Here is an 8,117-nt window from a genome sequence, read left to right as displayed (position 1 = left end):
GGGTTATAGCTTAACACTGGGCCCTGGGTTTGTTCCTGTTTCAGGTCACATTGACTTTGGGTGGCCATGTCACAGTACAGCAGAGAACCACTGCTCCAGAGGAATATTTAGTCTCCATTCTCTCACCAAGAAAATATCTCAGACTACCATTGCAACTGTATGAGAAGACCAGCCTCAGTTGAATCTTGCCCCCTGGTGGGCCAGGGAAGGTGAGTGTGTGCTTGATCCATGACACTGGACAAGAGTTATGGGAGTTTAGGTGTAAGATGGAATCGAAAGCAGCCTCTTTGTTTTAAATACCCTTGGCTGCTTAAATAAGCTACAGTAGCTTCATGCAAAAGCACTGCTTGATTTGGACTGAAATATGTGCCGGTACTCATTTTGGGTGCCGTTACTGTTTACATTTAGGTGCCGGAGCAACACAATACATTTGAGCTAATATTCTATAAAAGGAAAAGGAGTTTAAGCAGTAGAAAATGTGAGGAGCCAGTACTCAGCTCCAATGAGCTCCTGCCCAAGTCAAGCACTGTGCAAAAGGAACACAAATCAGTCCACTGCCATAGAGAGCCGACAATCAAAAGCTATAGCATCGATGAGACAGAATGTCTCAAACGATAAGAATATAAGAATTTGCAAGGGAGTGAGGCTGTCTATGATGATTAGATCCCTTGAGTGCGTGAGTAGGAGGACTCTGCGAGTGTGTGAGATTGAGAATGTGAGAGTAGAAACATATATAAGACTACCAGTCTGTTTCTGCTTTCAACAATTTATCAGTTCTTTGTTGCTTTGCCAAACAAGCAGGACAACAACAAGTTGGCTGAGGCAGAAACAGACTGGGTAAGCAGACTGGCTTAAGATTTTGTATGACACTAAAACAATATTAAGTGTCACACAGACAACATGTGTTTTCACAGGAAAGGGAAGAGTTGTGTGTTGTCTCACCGGCATGCCGTCTGATTTGCGGGTCCCTGCATAGACAGAGCCATAGCCCCCTTTCCCCAGCAACGGCCCCTTTACATACAGCTTTTCCAGCCGGGCTGAAACGAAACAAAGCTGTGAAAATGAATTCCCTCCTGATGGAACCGGAAATGATTTCTGAATCTGTTTGGTGGTCACTTTTACCTTTGCGGTGGCGTTTAGTGGCTTTAGGGCGGGAAGTGGAGGGGCAGTCATCCTTTGCCCCCACCAGGCACAGTGGCCAGGGGCCTTGAGTCTGGTTCAGGGCTGGACCATGGCCTACAGGCTCCATCCAACCCCCCCTGCCTGGGGCCCAGGCCCTGGAGGTCACAGCGTTGCATCTCTGGCTAACATTCCCTGTACGCCGGCACAGGACCTTGGGTGCATGGGGAGCCGGCACAGCAAATATCTCCTGGAAAGCCTTTGGCTCCTTGGACCCGCTACATTCTAAGTCGGGGGAAGCAGTTTTGGCGTTGTGGAACCCAGACCTTTTCCTCTTCCGCCTGCCGCCTCCATTCAGACCCCAACCCTGGTCAGAGCTGTTGGGGACTATAGGGAGAACATAATAATAATAATAAACTGATAATAACAACAAGGTCAATGTAGTTTGATTATAACATTTCTTCTGTCATTTCCATCCCTTCTCCTTCCATATACCCATTTACAATATAGCCTAAATGTATTTATCTAGCCTACTTTACAAGACTAGGCACCCAGGCTACTTTTTATTTTCGTTTACCTGGAGAGAGAACTTCCTGGGAGCTACGAGTCATCATGGTTGAATTCTATCCTCTTAAATCAGCCATGATTTTAGGTAGGCTGAAACGGATATCAAACCAGATATTTGCGTCTGACAGATTGTCACATGGCCTTAAAAAACACTATTGCTCTGACGTAATGTACAGAGACAATTATGACGTGCCATGATGTAAAACAAAGAGTCGTGCGCGCCAGGTGGCCCACACCTATTGCAAGCAATGACCGCCTGTTTTACGAGTTCAATTGTGCCTGTACATGAAAATCCAAAAGAGGGCGCTGTTAGATCTTTCAAAATCGCCTTAAATTGTTGCTTTTACCCAAGATTTCTGAGATGACCCATTCCTCCATTCCATGGGTTAGAAACGAAGAGAAAGGTTCAAAGCCAAGATAAAAGCAGCCCGACCTTGCATTTTGTGACGCCATATGCTAACAATATCACATATATTTTTTTATAAATGTAGAAATCTTCACACCCCTACAACTGTTTTTGAAATCTTGGTCCATGGAGAGAGACCCACATACTGTGCAGGCTTTTGTTTTAACCCATACCAACTGATGAAACTATAGCTGATCAACAACAAAACCTTGACAAATTTAATCAGCTACAAAAAGCCTAATATGACCTAACACTATACAGTCAAACTTTTCATCATCATTAGGCCTACTTGATCTCACATTTTGGTAAAAAAATAATATAATTTGTAAATTCAGTGTTTTTGAGGAAAAATGCCCCTAAGCTCTCTGAATCCACAACAAATAAGTTAGGTATGGATTTTGTTGTCAATATCCATACCTTTTAAGCTCTGCATAAACACCCAATGTGAAAACATTTTAGAAAATTGGTCAAATATCAATTTGCACTTTGTTGGCGATGACCCTCAGACAAGATTGAAAGAAAGCAGTGGAGAGAGATTAAAAACAGCTCTGTGTGTGTTTGTGTGTGTGTTTATGGACAAAGGCACCTGTGATTTGCTCTCTCCAAACACAGTTCAAACCGTTTCCACCCTCCAAGAATCTAAATATAAAGTGAGGAGGTAAAACTGCTATGTTGTTCTTAGTAATAAGTGGTTATCATACACTATATATACAAAAGTATGTGGAAACCCCTTCAAATTAGTGGATTTGGCTATTTCAGCCACACCCGTTGCTGACAGGTGTATAAAATCGAGCACACAGCCATGCAATCACCATAGACAAACATTGGCAGTAGAATGGCCTTACTAAAGAGCTCAGTGATAATCAACGGATGCCACCTTTCCAACAAGTCAGTTCGTCAAATTTCTGCCCTGCTAGAGCTGCTCCGGTCAACTGTAAGTGCTGTTATTGTGAAGTGGGAACGACTAGGAGCAATAACGGCTCAGCCGCGAAGTGGTAGGCCACACAAGCTCACAGAACGGGACTGCCGAGTGCTGAAGTGGGTACAAATTGTCTGTCCTCGGTTGTAACACTCACTACCAACTTCCAAACTGCATCTGGAAGCAACGTCAGCACAATAACTGTTAGTTGGGAGCTTCATGAAATGGGTTTCCATGGCCGAGCAGCCGCACCCAATGCATAGTGCCAACTGTAAAGTTTGGTGGATGAGGAATAATGTCTGGGGCTGTGTTTCATGGTTTGGGCTAGGCCTTTTAGTTCCAGTAAAGGGAAATGTTAAAGCTACAGCATACAATAGCATTCTACACAATTCTGTGCTTCCAACTTTGTGGCAACAGTTTGGGGAAGGCCCTTTCCTGTTTCAGCATGACAATGCCCCCATGCCAAATGTCCAGTCTTTTCCAATGTCAAAGAGGTTGGTTAAGGCCATTAAGGCCAGATGGACAAGGCCACAGTTTTTGGAATGATACTCAGCCCTGGCTTGGATATCAGACTCAGGGTTTTCCCCTAACTAAATCTATTTTCTACCTCCACGGGGTTTCTGGTTTGAACAGGAAAGCCACTTGAACCACTCGAGGGCCGGGTGGATGTCAACAGGCTGATTTGCATGAGGCACAAGGTTGTAATTTGCTATAATTGGAGAAAGTTATAGAAGACGTGCCTATATAATCTAATGAGACATTTCATTAATGAGTCAATTATTGGTTTGAATAGTTTTGTAACACATTCATATACTACCTACTACATTGACAAGCAATTTACAAATGCACTTTTACCACAACAAACCATTATCATCTCCCTCTAAAACAGCTAGACTGCAGACAGGACTGCTAAGTCTGGCTGTTTACTTAGAAAAAATATTCTGTGACTCATTTCCCACCACAACCAAAACCACTTTGAGACCTCAGGTATACTGTTCAATATTGCCTCGGACCGAATGCCCAAGGAGGGAGTAGGTGTGTGATTTCGTAACCAAATATCCTATGAGTGTCATTGAATACACAACATGATTAAACCTCCTCCAGTACGCCCACAACCAGTACGGAATGAAACAGGGAGGGACCTACCTGAATTTGTCCAATAGAAACTGTTTGGACTAATGATTACACCCCTGATGTTCTCCTCCGTTGATCATGAATCCTTTGACAATGAGATTGACGTGGTCGCACCATACACAAACACAGATTCCTTCAGTCAGAAGGGCCTGTAGAAGGCCTGGGCCCAGAACTTGGCCCAAACTCATTTGACATGTTGTAGCAGATCCAGGAAGACAACAATGTATGTCCATTTCTCGTGCTTTTGTCAAAAATGTGTCCTTCATACACACTGTACAAGGCCAATATACTGTATAGCCATTATACATGAGGCCAAAGCTTTGTTACATTGGTGGCAGAAGTGGAATCGTGACCATGACAACCATCACTCCTGAAGTCCTATGAAGGACTAGTTAGTGAGTCAGTGTTGACATGCTTTTCAATAGGGGAGGGTTGTGTAACAACTCTGCAACCCACCACCCAATGGATCCTGCTCCAGACCAGGTTCACAACCCTTTTGAGTCCCTACAGTACTATACTGTAGGTCAGGTCTCCATGATGATACTGATTGGTGTATCACAAAGCACACACCCCTGCCTCACAACTCTCCATATACCGTTATCCCTGTACTACAGATCACATACCTCAGTAAGCACCCACAATGACTCACATGGGTTACATGGCAAGTTGGTGATTAACACCCAGATAGATGATGTAGGGTTTCTACAGAACTACAGAAGGGACTTTGGCGCAACAACAATTTCTCACTTTCACCAACTGTTGCTGTGATGTTCTGTGTCGAGTGGTCAGAATAACAAGACCAGATTAAACAATCACTTAGTCAAAAAATAACATTCCACTGTCTCTCTTCTTCGCAATAGCTAAGTCAAGACTCTCTCTCTCTCTCTTTAGTCGTCTTGTTACTGTTGCTCACTGGAGCTAGTTGACAAGGACGGGCGAAGGGTGATTGTCGGTGGTGTGCTTCACACATCTTTGCACTCGTTAACAAGACATCCATTTAATCAAATTTGATCTGTTTGACGGAGACAAAGTAACTCTTTGAAAGTGGAAGTTTAACTTTGAATTACATTGATTTTTGATTTACTGTATTTCTATAGAAATTACAGTTCCCCAATTATCTGCAACAGCTTCACTCTTGCTGATCCTGGCTTTACAGTCATTTGCTTCATACTGAGGTGGACAGACATACATTATTTGCCAGTTACCTGTCAAGTCAGATCAGTGTGATGGACAGAAAACAGGGAATTAAATCTATGCAAGATGTTTGAAAACAGCAGAGGCATCATTTAAAATGTGTGGGGATGGTTGTACTGTTGTAGGTAAAGTACAACATTCTCTTGCCATTGTACCTCTTATGTTCAGTTAGCTATGATTCATCATTGTGAAGCACTGCTGATTACACAATCATAGTCACTATTACTATTATGTTTATTAATGGTCAAAACATTCTTTTACAAGTTCGTTCCATTGTATTTCTGTCAGTAAAGAACATCGTTAAGATCATAATTGCATAGCTGAAGCTTTTCTGACAGCTTTTTGTATTGTTTTCTAGGCCTCTGTTTTTTGAAATGTATCTGACATATTATTGAAGTGACTTTTGTGGGACCCCAACTTCCCCATGTATGTTCATGCATTTCCTATCACAAAAATAAATGAGGAAGTTGCCCGTTGGGGTCTCACAATAAAAGTCACTTCTAAAGTAAAGCATTTCCTATTACAGCCATCACTATTCAAACAATGCACCTCTGTTTCCGATGCAGGGTAGTTCATCACATACCCCACCATGGAGAGACAAGGCAGGCTAACTGAGCACAGGTGTTTAGTTGTTACAACAGTAAGGCTATTGATACATGTGGAGTGAAACAATGTGGCTTTGTAGAATGAAACATGGAACACATACAGCTGCTTTTAAAAACTGCTTTTCCACCTCTATTCATTTGAATCAGTTTCTCATACAAAGCAGTACGAATAAGGTACTCTCAGATAGAAAATGAAAATGAGTTTTAAATATCGCATTTTGTTGCGCCCCTATGTCAAAAAGAAAGTAGAAAAGGAGAACGCCAGGAGAAGGCATTCCAACATCCCCCAGCTCAAAACCGCTGCAATAGAGGATGTATATCATGTGTGGCATAAACTGTCTAACACACCAGCCTTCTGCGGTAATGTCAATTTCTATTCTCAGTAGGAACACTGTCCCTAGTAGAAGACTGCGACAGTAGGCTACATGCGTCCAGTTTAAGCGTCTGCCAGTAGAAAGTGCCCTGCAGCTTTCGAAGTTACAGCATCAGGACCAGCAATCGCTCCCATCTGTAAGAGAGCAGTCACACACAAGCAGTTCTCACTTTTACACCGAACACCCCACTCAACAGTTGTCTGTGCATTTATTGCATGTTGTTCACAGACAAAGTCCCCGCTGATCACACCACCCAACCGGACCTGAGCAAGTACATCTTGCTTTCTTAGTGGCGTGTTAAACTGTCACATCCCACTGGCAGCTAGCTTAATCGATACCTCTTTTCTCTTCCTCCACCCAGTCTTTGGTTGTCGACCTTCCAGTCTTTAGAGTCCGGATGGACATCAGTGCAGATGGCTCCCAGTCTGATTGTCTGTTGTTTCCTCAGCTTGATGTCGTAGGTTTTAAGCAATCAATACTGCTTTTCTGAAGATGTTGTACACAATTTTTTGTTGCCATGCTGGGGCTGAATCCCCCCCCAGCTTGGACTATTAGGTTTAGTTTGGTCCCAGTCAATATCCTTGACATCATTTGAGTAAGAAAAATCTTAAGATGTATAACTACCACAAGTTTATACTGGCCTGAAAAGGGGGCTATCTATAACACCATATGCAACATTATTACAAAAATCTAAAGTATCAACGTACAAATACTAAACCTTCCTATTTTCTCAATGGGATTTCAAAAAAATTATTTGCTGTGAAGTCTCAGTAAAAAATCAATAGCACTTAAACTTATCCAAACAGAAGTCAAAGTTGCAACAACGGGGTCATAATCCAGGCCAGGTTGCAGCCCTCTGCGGTTTCCATGGGAACTGTACAGTGGAGATTAGCCAGGGGCTGTAGTGAGCAGGACTTGGGCTGGATGGTGTATCAGAGGGACTTGGGCTGGATGGTGTATCAGAGGGACTTGGGCTGGATGGTGTATCAGAGGGACTTGGGCTGGATGGTGTATCAGAGGGACTTGGGCTGGATGGTGTATCAGAGGGACTTGGGCTGGATGGTGTATCAGAGGGATTTGGGCTGGATGGTGTATCAGAGGGACTTGGGCTGGATGGTGTATCAGAGGGACTTGGGCTGGATGGTGTATCAGAGGGACTTGGGCTGGATGGTGTATCAGAGGGATTTGGGCTGGATGGTGTATCAGAGGGATTTGGAGGCATTTAACAAACTTCAACGTGAACATTTTGATAGACCTGTACCTGCGGGGAGATGGACAGTAAAATATTCCTATTCCAGATCTTTTCAAACGTTTTTTGCACTTGTTGGACAAGTTAAGCTTCATACATCATTTATTGTTTCAGGGAATGGGATTGGTAAATGTGACAAACAACCATCCCTATAATCTTAACATAAAGTCAAATAAAGTTAAGACACCACAGGCTCAGTTGAGGGCCTCTTGATAATTCATCAGAAACGGATGAATGTAAGATGTCGAACAGATAAATGAAAGGACAGCTATGAACATGGCATCTTCAGAATGAGTAAAATAGCCTTCAGAAATGCTTGGTGCAGAGCCTGGCAGGATTCCTCAACATTGTGTAAGAATTGGTTACAGTTGTACAATGCGGAGACACAAGGAATTCTGCGATGCTTGGAATAGAAAGCAGTGACTAATTAAATTCTACTACATAACTAAAAGTGACTTGATCACAAATGTTAAGATATGCATAAGGAAAACAAAATAAGTCTGAGAATTTTCTGGGCTTCCCATTGAGTCACTGGACAAACAGAGCTTGA

Source organism: Salvelinus namaycush, chromosome 5 (genome assembly GCF_016432855.1).
Source record: "Salvelinus namaycush isolate Seneca chromosome 5, SaNama_1.0, whole genome shotgun sequence".
In the NCBI taxonomy this organism is placed as follows: Eukaryota; Metazoa; Chordata; class Actinopteri; order Salmoniformes; family Salmonidae; genus Salvelinus; species Salvelinus namaycush.
This window is presented reverse-complemented; position numbering follows the sequence as displayed.